Source organism: Sminthopsis crassicaudata, chromosome 5, assembly GCF_048593235.1.
Source record: "Sminthopsis crassicaudata isolate SCR6 chromosome 5, ASM4859323v1, whole genome shotgun sequence".
Taxonomy (NCBI): domain Eukaryota; kingdom Metazoa; phylum Chordata; class Mammalia; order Dasyuromorphia; family Dasyuridae; genus Sminthopsis; species Sminthopsis crassicaudata.
The window spans coordinates 112,766,107-112,776,244 of NC_133621.1; the positions used below are offsets into that span (position 1 = coordinate 112,766,107).

Genomic DNA, 10,138 nt, shown 5'->3' on the forward strand with positions numbered 1-10,138 from the left:
AGATGGAAAGTCGGGAGACCAATGGGGCTCACCTGCCCCCTTTGAGCATGGGTTCACTATCCTGGAAGGTTCTGCTGGGCCTGGGTACGTTACCTCAGTTGGCCAAGGTACCCCAAGATGCCTTCTCTGTCTGCACTGCCCTCCCAGGCCATGGGGAAGACAAATGCTGTCCCTGAACCATTAACTGGTTAGCCAGTTGTGCCAGCTGGCAGTCACAATGCCAATACATGATGCCAGTCATCCCCATTCATCCCCAAAGAAAAGTACAAGTCTTCTATCCCTGGTGAATCCTTCACTTTCTGCCCTATTGAATGAAACATTTTTGTGGAGATGGACTTCACACAACATGCTCGTGTCTTTGCAGATATACCGACCAAACAGAAAGTATAACTTCCTAGTACTTGTGGCGTATTTTTTGTTCTTTTCAAGTCAAGAAAACTAGGATTGAATTTTGTTTTTTCTCTGACTGTGGTATCTTGGATAACTGCTCTGTGCCTCAGTTTCCCCCTCTGTTAAAAAAGTAAATAGTCACAGAGTTAGTGTTGTGTTGAGGAGGAGGCTGCTTGTGACATTGTGGAGCTGGGTGTATTGCTTCATCTCTCAGTCACCCAGGCACCTCTGAGGTTACAAATTGCAGGATAGTTACAGACCTGGAAATTTTCCCTCTGGCAGGAAAATGAAACACAGATACAGGTTGGGAAAAAATAATAATTTAAAAACAGTTACTGGTCAATCTTTTTCATGGGTAATTTTATATTATACAAGGTACAAATACTCTGAAAGAATTTAACTCTACAAATGTGAGGTGTTTACTATCACCAGCAATAATTACCTGGCCTCATGATACTAGTTTTCAAGGATTATCCATTTCTTCCTTGAGTCTGACACAAAGTAGGTAAGAATTGAAGGGAAATTTTTTCCCCTGAGGCAATTGGGGTTAAGTGACTTGCCCAGGGTCATATAGCTAGGATGTTAAGTATCTGATGTCAGATTTGAACTCAGGTCTTCCTGACTATCTACTGAGCCACCCAGCTGCCCCTCAAGTGAACCTTTAATCATGACCCAAAACAAAGTGCAGAGACTCAAGGTACATCCTAAATCATGATCTCAATAGAGAAGCAAGGGGAGTCTCAATCATGAATATTTATTGAGTAAAGTCCATGGATGATTTTTATACATCATAAACCAAGCAAGGTGACAGCTCAGCATCTGTGGCAGAAGGGGCAGAGGGACAGAAGGGGGTGAGAAGCCTGTGCTGGGGAGAAATGTAAGGAGGCTGGCCAGGATCTTGTGAATCCTGACATTTGGTTAGGCTTTGGCCATTGGACACGGCATAGAAGGTAGAAAGCAAACAAGAGAGAGTGACAGAAACAGAGAAAGACAGAGAGAAAAAGAGCAAAGGAAGAAGACAAAAAACATGAAGAAAGATGTAAGGAGAGAAAAAAGAAAGGATAAAGGAAAGGAGGAAGAGGAAAAAATGAGAAAAGGAAGAAAGAAGAAAGGAAGGAGAAAAATACAAGGAGGGAGAAGAGGAGAAAGAGAGAAAGGAGGCAAAGGAAGAAGACAAAAAATGAACAAAGATGAAAAGAGAAAAAAGAAAGGAGAAGAGAAAAGAAAGAAGGAGGAGAAAAGGAAAGATAGAGGAAAATAGGAGAGAAAGGAAAGGAGGGAGAGAAAAAGTGAGGAAAGGAGAAAGAAGAAAGGAAGGAGAAAAGAGGAGAGGAGAAAGAGCAAAAGAAGGGGAAGATTGAGAAAGGGAGAGGAGAAAAAGCAAGAAAGAGGGAGAATTTAGGAGGAGGGAACATAGAACACGTATGCCCAGTTAGAAGGAAAGATGAAAGAGGGGGGTTACTCAGAGATGGCCAAATGACTGAGTGCAGAATCAAAACACAGTGAAGGCAAGGATGCTGTGAGGATACGATGAGGCAAATAAAAGGATGAGGCGAAGGGAAATAATTCAGATATCTAGAAGCTGTATTCTCTATTTCTGCATCAGGAGAGAGAAATTCCACACAGGAAATCACCCCCCTGAGCAAAACAACAAACCCCAGGGGCAATTTTAGAAAATGGGCCATAAAGAGGTAGAGGCTGAAAATATTAAAAGGCTCCAAAAAGAGACTGAATGTATTAATAGACGAAATATCCGTGTCAGGTGTTCATTTGGGAGGGAGCCGTGTGAAGCATTCACCTAAAGTACTGGGATAACCAGGGGTCATGTCACAATATAGAACATAATAATATCATGCCTTGATGCCATCATCTGATAGAACTCATGGCTAAATGGGTGACAGACAACGAGACCAGGAGCACAAGCAGCAGTTTCCTCAGAGTGTCCTTCTGTCCTTCAGCATCAGAGGTGGTGCTCAAGTGGAGGTGGTCCTTAACGTGCTCCATGATCACTTCTAGGGCCAGCCAGGTCTCCTGGGCAGTGGGATGATCTGCTCAGCTGGCAGAAGGAAGCCATGTTTGTCTCACAGCTCAAAAGTGAATGCGTATTTAATTCCATTTTTATAAGCCCAGTCCATGCTGCTGCCAGTGACAGGGTCTGTAATTTTTTAAAAAAGGAAATCATTGATAGGTACAGGTCTCATTCAAGATCAAAATGCACAGAGGGTCAGAAGCCCTTCCTGTCTGCTGCCTGCACTTACTAGAGGCCTTACACTGTGTTTGAAAATCAGTCTGTCTCCTATTGCAATATTGAAGAGAAAAATAACCAGCTGTGTGACCCTGACCAGATTACTTTACTTTTGGGGGCCCCAATTTCCTCATATGAAAAATAAAGGGGCTAGTCTAGCTCAGGAGCTCTTAACTTGGGGGTTATGAACCTATTTTATTGAAATATTTCAATGACTGTATTTAGCTATAATGCAGTTGTACATTACATCTAATTCTAATGTATTCATACAGCAAAAATAATGAAACATATTATGTGTGATTCAGTTATTATTCAGCCATTTTTCAGTCATGTCCAACTGTTCATGAACCCACAAAGGGTTTACTTGGCAAAGACCTTACATGGTTTGCTATTTCCTTCTCCAATTCATTTTATAGATGAGGGAACTGAGGCAAACCAGGTAAGTAACAGGGCCACACAACCAAGTGTCTAAGGCCATATTTGAATTCAGGAAGAGGAGTCAGGAAGACTCCATACCCTGTGCTCTATCCACTGTACCACCTAGCTGCCCCATTATGTATGTGATATGATATTACATTATATCATATCATGTTATATTATATTACACTATATTATATTATCATGTCATGTTATACATATTACATTGTATATTATATATCATATTATGTTATATTATATTACCTTATATCATAGCAGCTTATAGTTATATCTTATTAAAATTATATTTATGTTATATTTATTATATCACATTACATATTATGTTGTTATACATTATGTTATTTTATGTTATATTTTGTTAGATTGTTATGTTGGATCGAATATCATCTTATTATGTCTTATATAGAATCATATCCTGTCTCACTGTGTTTTTCACTGGTCTCTTTTGTAATCCTACTTATTTTATCTCATTCACTTAAAGCATTTTTCTGAGAAGAGGTCCATAGGACTCCCCAGACCACAGGAAGGGCCAATGACACAAAGTAGGTGAAGAATCTTTGGACCAAATGATCCCTGAGGGCCCTTGAGCTAACACTAACACTTAACGATAACATTTTATCATTCCAAGAGAACTGGAGCTCAGAGACTAAAAAAGTAATAGGTTTTAATCCCTCCCTCTCTCTGTTTTTTGGGTATTTATTTGCTTATTTGCTGCCTGATCACTAGCAGGTCAAAGGGATGTAGATTTAGAACTGGAAAGAACTTCTGGAGAGATCTAACCCAATTCCCCTCTATCTGCTTCCATTTCACTAATAAGAATTGTAAGTCAGAGAGATGAAGGGATTTGGATATGGCCACTAAGAAAAAAAGAAATATGTCAGAATTTGAACCCAGAGCTTCTGACTTCAAATCCAGCACTCTTTCCCTTGGATCAGTCTGCTTCTGTTCTCATGGGACACTAGGGGACAGGACAATAACAATAACAAGAGTTTGCTGAGCTACCCAAACTAATTTCAGTAAAACTCATTCGAGACCCAAATATAGAGGCTTTGCATCCCCCTCCCTCTAGGCTTTTGTGCCATGGATTTCTTTGGCAATCTCCTAAAGAGTTTGGACCCTTTATCAGAATAATGTTTTTTAAAATAATGCTTTTCAAAATCATGTTGGACAGTTAGGTGGCACAGTGGATAGAGCATCAGCCCTGAAGTGAAGGACCTGAGTTCAAATGTGGTCTCAGTCTCTTAACACTTCCTGGTTGTGTGATCCTGGGCAAGTCACTTAACTTCAATTTTCTCAGGGGAAAAATCATGTAATAGGGGCAATTAGGCACATGGGCCCAGGAGGACCTAAGTTCAAATCCAGACTCAGGTACTTCACATTTACTAGCTATGTGATACAATTGCCTTGCCAAAAAAAAAAAAAAAATCACGTAATAAAATATATATGATTATAAAGGAAACAGATTCCATCGAACACATCTATTAAAATATTTTTTAAAGTTATAATCTAGTTCATAGAGTCTCTGAAATCTATCCACAGACCCCTTGGATGTCTGCGGACCCTAGATTAAGAATCCTTGTTTTAGAATCTATTAAGAAGTTTGGGTTAGGATTTGTCTGGTTTTCTAGCACACAGAGATTAGAAGCAGTTAGTTCAAATGGAAGAGAAAAGTTCCAAGAAGCAAGCACTGATAGTCCCAGGGAGGAGGTTGGAAGAGATCATGGTGGTCCACAGGAGCAATTGGGGCAAACAGACTGGGTAAGTAGTGGTTATAACATATAGGAACTTGGACCAATGGTCAGGAAGAGGAACAAAAAGATAAAAAGTGAAGCACTCCTATGTCAATTTTAAATGGACGTAGCCCGACGAATAGACTCTTGAACTTCTAACCTAGGTGATATAGGTAACCTTACTCAATAAAAACTAAGAAAAGGAAGAAGAATGAGAAGAAATAAGGGTAGAATATAGAAGAATATTTGAACTTTCCAATGCAAAAAATGTTTGTAATTCTTAAACATTATACACACACACACATGCATATACACTGAAACATGATCTATCCTTCTCGAGCTCCAAGGTGGCCCTTTCTCAGCCCCATGTTTATTAAATGGGGGAAGATCCTATGGCACTTAGAGGTCTTGGATATTTCTGACTCAGCACTGACTCAGCAGAGGGTGGAGATACTTTAATAACATTTTCTTTGGAGAACTCCCACTAGATAACATTAAAGCAATGATTGTCCTGAGTTAACAATAATGAAATGGAGTCACAATATCTCAGTATAGCATCACTCCTATGGAGTGCAGGGGAATCTTGAGAGATCAGGAATTTTTTGATTTCTAATTTCCCACTTACATCTTAGTTTGTAGAAAACTTCTAGGCCCCCCACTAAGCTTTCCAAAAGGAATCTAGAAAGATAACACATTTCATTTTTTACAGGATTTTTTGTTGCTTGTTTTAGCTATACTAGGAAGTAGAAAGTAGAATCACAATTTCCTTTGGCATCTAAAATCCTTCTCAACTTGATTCCGCTTACCAGATTTATTACACATTATTGCTTTTTACAAATTTATGCACTTTCCTATCTTTCATAGCCATGAATTTGCAGATTTTGCTTCATTTGGAGAATTCCTTCCCTCTGCAGTTCTACCTCTTAGAATTCCCAGCATCCTTCAAGGACCAGGCCAAGCTCTAGTTCCTACATGGTTTTGGGAAAGTAAAACATGTTAGAAACAAAAAATAAAAATTTCCAGGTCAACTCTCAAGCTTCCTTCTAGAAATTAATTTGTTATAAAATTATATATACATATATAATTATAAAACTGTTATAAAAATTCACATTTATTTACAGAAATCTGAAGTACAACTTAGATACTTAATGCTATGACCCCCTTTTACAGATGTTGAAATCGAGGTTTAAACCACTGCAGTGATTCATCTAAGTTCACATAGCTGATAAGTGTGAGTGCCAGATTTTAAGTCCAGGCCTTCCAGCTCTTAGTGCAGAGTTCCTTCCTTAATACCACATTATCTCTACAAATCAAATCAGTATTTAAGGAAAATCAGTCTGGCCCCAGTGTGCAGAATGGATTAGAGAATAAAAAGTGACACCAGAATTAATGTAGTGCCTAAGAGTTTACAAAATGCTTTATACAACAATGGGTCATTTACAAAGAAGTGATACACAATGAAAACTTAAATGAAGAGAATTTCTCTCTCCTATTACCAAGTCTCTGACTATAAACCTCCAAAGTAATATTAAGTGTGCATTGAAAGCACTGACCTTTAATGTCATACAGAAGCATGATGAAAGACCCAAGGATTTTAAATGACTTATGTGCAATCACTAACACTCAACACCAGAAAATGCTGTTATCAGCTAAATCAGATCAGAGCCTGTGTAGCCTTGCCCCAGAATAGAATATTCCTGATTCTGACATGTGTGTATCTGTCCCTTTCCATTTCTAAGTCCATAATCCTGTTAGAGATACATTCAATCAAAATGGTAAATAATAATAATAAACAAATAAACCATAAGCATTTAAATATCAGAATATTAATCATATCTATCCCAAAATTCCCCTTCCATTTCGTTGTACCTACTTGAATCTCCAAACATGGAAAATCCTGTTTTGGATAATGTTTGTTTCCACACTCCTGTGCACAAATCTGGAGTCAAGCAATGGGAAGATCTAGTCTCTGATCACAAACTTCATAATTCCCAGTCCAACTAGAGTTGGATCCGTGCAGGTAACTCAGCACTAATTTAAAAAACACTCTAGGAACTCTGGTGTTTCTCCTTGTTACAGCCGGAGACACTGCAGGGTTTCTGGAGCAATGCTTTCCATGATCTGAAATCTCACTGGACTTCTGTTTGTCCCCAAACTCCACCTCTAAGACACGAAGCTGAAAAAAAAATGCTGCCGGGCCATGGCCAGATGGCAGAGTCCAACTGTCATGAATCTTGTGTCCAAAACGGGGGTGGGGCAGGGGCCACCGAGTCCTTTGTTTGCTACCTATAAAAAGTGACCTGCATCCAGTGTCATCAACTCTCCCCAGTCTCTCCAGGACCTGCACATCTTAGGAGGCAAATCAGGCAAATGAAGTTATGACAGGACACCAGAGAGGAGCAAGAATACCATATTATTTTATATTATATTATGTTACATTGAAGAGGGGAACCCCAAAACTCTGAGAATCCTTAAAGGAGAAAATCTCCTTCAATTCTGCCTCAGTGTGGGGACTCCACCCTGAAGCACAAAGTTTCATCTTTGTTATCTGGCTGGGGTTGGCTCAGTTCTAAAACCTATTGAATTCAATTCAAAGTCTAGCTCTAGCTGAAACCCAGTGAGGAGCCAATCTGGGATTCCACCCATAAGCTCCCTTAAGCTTGTACTCAAAGCCCCCAATTATAAAAGAGCCAAATTAAAACCCTCTCTTTGTAGAGGTTCCAAACATGCCAGACCTATGCTTGGTACATCAAGGGTCTCTGCCCACTGGAATACTATTTCCAGTGTCTTCTTCTCTTTACCCTCACCTATTTCCTTAACCAGATTTTAACCTTACTTCCAATCCCCATAATAAACCTCTTTTATCACTCTAAATTTTCAGGTCTGTAAATTCCTTTACAGAGAACTGCTTGCACTACTAGAAGGGAGTTCCCCAGAACTCCCTACCCTTGTGCCAAATCCTGAGGGGTTGCAGGGGAGCTAAACCCCTCCATTTGATTCCCTGAACCCCGAACCTGTCACTAGATCGATCTCATTTAACTTCCTGACCACCAGAAACCCTAATTTCATTTGGGTATCCCAAATCTAAACCTCATCAACATTACATTATATTATGTTATGCTATATTATATTACATTATATTATATCATGTTATGTTATATAATTATATTACATTTCATTGCATTATATATTACGCTTCTAATAGACTCTTTCCTCATGCAATTAACTACTCTCTCCTCAGATTATCATATATTTCCTAATCTATATACATATCTTATTCCAGCATCATTCAACAAATGCACCTACTAAGTGTCAGGCACCCTGTTAAGCAGTGGGAATATAAAAAGAGACCACAGACATTTCCTGCCCTCAGGGAGCTTACAGTTTAATGAGCCAAAAACAAATAGACACCAACTGAGGCCAAGATAAATAGGAAATAATTAACAAAGGAAAGACACTAGAATTTAGAGAGTTAGGAAAGGCTTTCTGCAAAATGTCCACATTTTAAAGAGAGACAGAGAGGTGAGTAGGTAGAGTAGAGATAGGGGAGAGTTTCAGGCATGGGACAGAGAAAATGCCCAAAGCCAAGCAATTAGTGTCTTGTTTGTAGAATAGTTGGGATACTACTACAACAAAAATCCTAATCTAGATATAATTATAATATTCTACTTTCATTCTGGCTGCTGTCCTGGTTTCAATTTCATCCTTAAATGCCTTTGGAATGACTTTTTTATTTGGATATCTTGCCAAGGTATTATTAGACTACTTTTATCCTTCACTGCTTCTCTCTGTTTTATGGGAAGATATTGCTCATAATCATCCATCATCTTTCCTCATAGGGTTTTCCTTTTTTTAATCTACTTTTTAAAAATTTTTATTTTTATTTTAACTTCCAAATTTTCTCCCTCCCTCTTCCATCTCCACTCATGGGGAAGGCAAGAAATACAACACTCATCATATATGCTTCATAATTATGAGACAGGCTCCTGAACAAAGACCTTAAATTTTGCCCCAGAAATGTTTTCTCAGCCATTACTATCATGATCCAAAGGAACACTTCTTTTCCAGATAAAGTCCATATCATAACTATCTTAGATATCACAGAGAACCACATCCTTTCCCCATCCTTGCTCTGTATCTGTACTATCTACCTTCCTTCCATCTAGCCACGTTCTCTCTTTTTCTCCCTCGCTCTGGGATACTGATGTTAGGGGCTGCTATGAGACAATGTGGGATAAGCTCTTGCCATTCCCAAACACACTCCTCTTGGATGCTTCCTAGGCCATTGGGACACGTTTAGGAAGGAGCTTATTTTTTTGAAACACCATTTGGCCACAACAGAACTGAGAGGATCCGGAAAAGTGGTTTCTTAACGGTTTCAATGACAACACTACTCTCTAATTGAATTTGTTCTGGAGAAGGAAAGGAAAATGGATCGAGGTCCCACAGGTTCGGGTCTCCATGGATTTCTTGCAAGATCAAGGTCTCCTCAGTGTTTGCAAAATGCTTTCTTTGCCAGTTCCTCATTTAGACCATCCTTCCAGGGTCAGAACAAAAGCCTTTAAAGATAATCCAGACATTGAGTCCTTCTCAGTTTCCTCTATTTCAAACAAGTCATTTTCCTCTCTCTTTCTTTCTCCTCTTACGCCATCTCTTCTCCGTCCCATCTCTATCTCCTCCCGACATTTCTATCCACAGTTCTTCTCTGACACACTTTAAACACACTCCCAAAGCAATAACTCTTCTAACTAGATGCTCCATTTAAACTATTAATAGCTTTTGCAAATCAGTCTTTCTTGTCCCCTGTCTTTAAATCACAGAGCAGAAGTACAGGTATGAGTTGCAATTAATTTGAGCATGTATTAAGTGCCTACTGCATGAAGATTATTATTCTGGATACCTGGGGCTTAATATAAAAAAAATGAAAAACAAAAATGCTCACCTTGGCAGGACTCTGTGAATTGTTCACTCACAAACTTTGAATTTGGGATCACCATCCTGGAAGGTTCCCCTGTGACTGGGTAGGTTGCCTTGGTTGGCCAAGGCACCCTAAGATGCCTTCCCTGTCTGTACTGCCCACCCAGGCCATGGGGAAGACAAATGCCTTCCCTAACCAGGTAACTGGACATCCAGCTGTGCCAGCTGCCAGTTACAATGCTAAAACATGATACCTATCATACTCATCTCCATTCATGGTGAAAAAGAAAAGTACAATCCTATTTTGGTGAATTCTTCACTTTCTGAGCTCTTGAATGAAACATTTTTGTGGAGAAGGACTTTATACAACATGCTTATGTCTTTGCAGATATACCAACCAAACAGCAAAGTATAACTT

At 39.2% G+C, this 10,138-nt stretch overlaps 1 long non-coding RNA gene across 1 annotated transcript; it reads right to left on the minus strand.

The window, feature by feature from the left end:
• Positions 1-1,123: 1,123 nt before the first annotated feature.
• Positions 1,124-6,951, minus strand: LOC141543074 (uncharacterized). The gene is made up of 2 exons (XR_012482323.1): positions 6,677-6,951; positions 1,124-2,545 (listed from the first exon to the last, which is right to left on the minus strand). It is a non-coding gene; the product is annotated as an uncharacterized LOC141543074 (long non-coding RNA).
• Positions 6,952-10,138: the final 3,187 nt, after the last annotated feature.